At 43.2% G+C, this 5,532-nt stretch overlaps 1 protein-coding gene and 1 pseudogene across 4 annotated transcripts in view; both read right to left on the bottom strand.

The window, feature by feature from the left end:
* ndst2a (N-deacetylase/N-sulfotransferase (heparan glucosaminyl) 2a) overlaps window positions 1–5,532 on the bottom strand; it is a 130,323-nt gene that overhangs the window by 108,022 nt on the left and 16,769 nt on the right. The gene's annotated exons all lie outside the window — the stretch shown is intronic.
* Window positions 2,858–3,654, bottom strand: LOC126406461 (histone H2A-beta, sperm-like; annotated as a pseudogene).

The following is a 5,532-nucleotide window of genomic DNA, read 5'->3' as shown; positions in this document are numbered from 1 at the left end:
GGGGGCAAACACTTTTTCACACAGGGCCATGTAGCTTTGGATTTTTTTCTTCCTCATTAATAAAACCCTTCATTTAAAAACTGCATTTTGTGTTTACTTGTGTTATCTTTGACTAATGTTTAAATTTGTTTGATGATCTGAAACATTTAAGTGTGGAAAACATGCAAAAAAGTAAGAAATGAGGAAGGGGGCAAACACTTTTTCACACCACTGTATGTAATATATATATATATATTTATTGTGAAGGACCAAGCAATCAGGCATGGGACAAAGGTGTGGAAAAGATCTTACTCCTTTTAATTAAACTTGCAAAGAAGAAATCAATAACAAAATATTCAACTTAATTTGGTAGAAAATAAACAAAACCTGGGCCCACAATAAAAGAGGTCAACTAAGCAAAAGAACTAAAGCTACAACCTAACAAACATAATCAAACAGACCTAACCAGAGTGAGACATGCTGGGTGTTTAAATAGACAAAGGACTGGTCCAACATAAACACAAGGGGGAAACTAAGGTGACTTGAATATTTTGTTATTGATTTCTTCTTTGCAAGTTTAATTAAAAGGAGTAAGATCTGTTGAAACCAGCCACCCTCCTCCCCTGACAAGTAAAGAACAGTCCCTAAAGTGCGGTTTGTGGGCCGTTACCTGCCACAAAGAGAGAAATGTGAACGGCTCGTTTCTCCTCTGACACGCCACATACCTGTGTGCCGCCACGGCTCGGTTGTCCAGGTACTACAGGGCAGTCATGACACCAACGATAGAGGAAATTACTGGACCTGGAGTCGGACTTCTCTGTCGCCGGTAAGCCGTTATCTTGCGCCGCAGAGCACTATGAGCCTCCGCCGTATTCCTGTCTGTGACCCCCGTTCAACCCACAACCGCCAGGATTCGCCTTTCCTTTCTGCTGCTGGTTGAAACGTGATAATAGGGCACCCACTCCTCTAATTTGACGTGGAAATGAGCGGTAGTCTAGAAAACTGGCGAGTTTTGTTTTTGTTTTGTTTTTTTTGGAGGGTGCTCGTGTGCCCTCACATAGATTGCGCCCTGGGCGGTCACCCACATTGCCCATAGCAAAAACCGTCCCTGCGAACGGTCGCTAACTGCGGGGAGAACGGAGCAGGCTTCCCCGGAGGTCCGCCGCTTTTCCCGGTCCGTCTCCTCCACACTTTTACTTATTTCCACGCTGCCGACAGTGGGACTTATATTCATTGTGCCGACAGTGGCTTGGAAAACCGCCCGAAACCGTGTCACACGGGGAAGAGGGAAGGCGGCTGGAGTTCCTCCAACATTTGCGGTTAGATTATCATATTTTTTTATTGATAAAAATACAGGCTGCTTCGGCTGATTTTTTTATGCGCACATGTGCCCCTAAATATTTTTTACAGTTCGCACACACCTATTTTTAGTCGCAAATGCGAGTGAAACGCTCGCACTGTCGAGCCCTGCACTTGCGGAGATCCAAGGGGAGAGGGGGTAGCAACACAACTCCACCTAATGGAGGCTTACGGTGCCCCAGATTCAAACGTCCAAAAACACATAATTGAAACCAGAAAAGCCCCAGCATAAAAAGTTGTTTGGAAAAATGTCATTTGAACTAGCGAAAGCATGTGAACACAGATGAACGCGGTGCCTATGTCTCACGGTCTCGCGAAAGCGCACACACATGAACGCAGTGCACAGAGAGGCAGTTAGAGCTACAGGCTACAATGAGGCTAAAAACAGAGTTCAAATGACGTTTTTCCAGACAACTTTTTATGTCGGGGCTTCAGGACACTTGTATCTAGGCATGTGCTGGTATGAGATTTTGACGGTATAACCGTGGGCAAAATTACCACGGTAACCGGTATTACCACAGTAATAATAATAATAATTATAGATGCTGCGCAGCGATGGGTCGGGTCCGGGCATTTTTAGGCAATTCTGAGCAACAAGCAGAAGAATTGGAAGACATTTAGGAATTTAGTAACACAATCTGCCTTTTGCATCAGCTGAGGCTTGAACTCACAACCTCTGAGACTAAGGATCAATTTCTATCTCACTGAGCTAATTAGTCAGTGACAATTCATGTGTAGCTTCACAAATTGACTAAGCCAGACGTGCAGGTTTAGCAGCCGTCCATGCATGGAAAAGCAGATTTCAAACCACTGTAAAAAATTCAGTTATCGAAACAAAAATCTGAAAATACACATATTGCATCTAGACAGCATGGAGATGTTGGTAATTTATTTTAACAATGATTGATTTGCTTCATAAGTGAAAAACTGATGTTTAACTAGTTGAGCTATGTGCAAAGTGAGAAGCCTCATGAAACAGCTGAAAAATGGGAGCAAAAACAAAAGTGTTGCGTTTATATTTTATATTTTTTATATTTGTAGGACAGATGATGCTCTGTAGCAAGTTTGGTGTCAATTGAGCCAAAACTGTGGGAGGAGATAGGTTTAAGAAGTTTTAAAGTTTTTGAAAAAAAACAGTGATGAACTTCATAATTTTTAATAGGTTTAAATGTACAAAACTTATCTTCAGTATTGGGGCTACAGTTTGATGAAAGTTGTGAAGTTGTAGCACGTATGGTTGATTTGTTATGGATTTTCAAAGTTTTGAACTTTAGACGCTTGCTGTAGCGCCACCATCAGGACTATTGGCTTGAGTTTACAGCTGAGGATATCTGGCATGAGACTGGACCTTTGTGCATAGTTTGGTGAGTTTTCACCCATGGGAAGTATGATGAAGAAGAAGAAGAAGAAGAAGAAGAAGAAGAAGAAGAAGAAGAAGACCTAGGATTACTATAGTGTCCTGGCAGCTTAGCTGCCCGGACCCTAATAATAATCATAATCATAATAAAACAGGCGTCGTCCTATTTTCACGCTCTAGACTTTAAAACGGTAGGCTAATATTCGTTTGACCATTCATGAGCGACAGCACGTATCTGGCATCTCTGTCAGTGCAACGCATCATCACACCAGTTGTTTAAATGTGTAGGCTAATATAGACCCGTTAAAAGTTTAATAGAGCCGTTTCTTAACTTCACGATGGTGACTCCGCCCAGCAGCTTGTTGAGCTCCTCGTCGTTGCGGACAGCCAGCTGCAGGTGACGGGGGATGATACGGGTCTTCTTGTTGTCGTGGGCAGCGTTTCCAGCCAACTCCAGGATCTCAGCGGTCAGATACTCCAGCACAACCGCCAGGTAGACGGGGGCGCCGGCACTGACACGCTCCGCATAGTTTTCCTTTGCGCAGCAGCCTGAGAACATGGCCGACTGGCAACTGTAGCCCAGCACAGGAGGAGCGGGTCTTTGCCTTGGCTCTGGCTTTTCCTCCAGTCTTTCCGCGGCCACTCATTTTTCTGATGCTCTCTGAAGTCGGGACAAAGTGGATTCTTCTGATAGCCAAAATGGTCCCACACCACTGACTCAGCTTCACCTCCTTCAGCCATGTTTGCAGTTTGCACGTGAGTGGATTTATACTGATTCCTGACTAGTACTGACAGCGGCTGCACGTGCATGATTTCAGAGGGTGTGCCAGTTAAAATGTACGACTGGCACAGAATTATTTCTGAGTTTTGAGTTCCTGAAGTTCCCATTTATGAAACGTAGGTTACACCGTCAGCCTTTACCGTCAGAACGGAAAATGGGCGATTAGTGATACCATGACATTCTTTTACTGTGGTAAACCATGACACCAGTAACCGGCACATGCCTACTTGGATCACTACGGACGAGCAGTATGGAGATATTTTGTGGTTTCAATTATATGTTTTTGGACGTTTGAATCTTGGGCGCCGTAGACCTCCATTAGGTGGAGTTGTGTTGCTACCCCCTCTCCCCTTGGATCTCCGCAAGTGTTGTGAGGACTCTAAAACTTCACCTGAGCCTCCAATGACATATGGGTGAGTAGATAATGGGTGAATTTTCATTTTTGGGTGCACTATTCCTTTAAAGGGGACACTAGCAAAAAATCACACCGTTTAGGGTGGATGTAAAGGAGTATAGCTAATTACTTCAGTGCATGATCAATTGATACTTTTCATGTTATGTTAGTGCAGCATATATAGATTCATTTCATGTAGTTGTTTTTTAATGTCATGTGTAGAATAAAATATTCTGACTTTTGACCAGAAATTCACTTATGTTCCCTTTAAGCCCACCTGCTCCCATTAAGCCCACCTGACTGTGTTTCAATGGAGATTTTCTCCCTTTTGACTTTTGAACCATTTTATTGCCTAACTTTGACCTCACCTAATCAATCAGCTCCATAATTCAGAAAATTAAATACCCAAATTTAAATATCAATGATATTGCATAGTAGGGTTGGGCGATAATACGGTAATCTGCCGCCCATACAGGCCTATAGGGGCTTGATATTATATTAAATATAATTTACCTAATGCCTAAATAATGAGTGTATGTGTGGTTGAGTTTTCAATTTAATACTAATTACAATTTAAAACTAATAGTAGGCTATAATGGTTCTCTTATAACTGCCCTTAACTGCTGACGGGAGATGACATTTGATAAAGTTTTTGGACGTGACGTTGTCACGTGACAGCTTGGGCGTGAGAAAGAGAAGAAAAGATGGCAAGCCGCGCATCAAGCGAGTTGGTTCCAAAAAACCCCACAACTTCACAACTTCTACAAGCAGCATCAGCAGGTCCAGTGGCCATCAGAGTGAAGGAGGGAGAAGCGCAACCCGAACCACCGAAAAACAGATGACTCTGGGCCGTCTCCTTCAAGGAAAAGCCGATGCGGTGGCAGGTCCGGTCGGGACCATACAGGAGCGAGCAGGAGCAGAGATAACTGCCTGTTGTCGCAGGCCTGTTATTCAGGGAGACGAAGACCCCCTTTTCTGGGGGAAATGTGATGGAGCCAAGGCTTTTCCCTCTGATGTCGAGGGTTGCCCGAAAGTAGGCTACCTGTGCGTTTGTGCCACAAGCTCTCCATCAGAGCGGTGCGTTAGCACCGCGGCCAAAGTTGTCAATCCACTACGTGCCCTGCTCCAGCTGGAAAAAGTAAACATGCGGTTTTTTCTGGCGAAAAACCTTGAATAGTTTTGAAGCATAGGATGCTGCTGTAGTTATCATTATACTTTGTTTTTATGTCATTTTCAATGAGGAGTAGCCTGTTCTGACTGACAAAAAAAGTTCGGACTTGGAGAGGGTGAACTTTTCAAACTAAAGGTAGGCTCTAAAAATAAACCAACGAACAGTATCCTGTTGCTTCTCAGGATCTGATTTATATGTATGCAGGTAGAAGAGATTACATAATAGATAAAGACAACGTTTCGAGCCCAAACGGGCTGTTTGTCAGGTCAGTGATTTGACAAGTGTGTGCAGGTGTTCATCATATACACTTTGAGGATCCACCCATAGGTGTGGTCAAAAAGACGAAGACAAACAGGCAGATACAGCTGATGATTACAATGGCACTCATACAATATACAAGTAAAATACCAAAAAAATTCAAAAAACATGTACAGTATAAAAATAGGGATTCTGTCGTTTAATAGCTGCAAATTTGATAAGAGGCTTAACCC

Source organism: Epinephelus moara, chromosome 19, assembly GCF_006386435.1.
Source record: "Epinephelus moara isolate mb chromosome 19, YSFRI_EMoa_1.0, whole genome shotgun sequence".
NCBI classification, from domain to species: Eukaryota; Metazoa; Chordata; class Actinopteri; order Perciformes; family Serranidae; genus Epinephelus; species Epinephelus moara.
The sequence above is the reverse complement of the archived record's forward strand: the minus strand, read 5'-3'. Positions and strand labels throughout refer to the sequence as shown.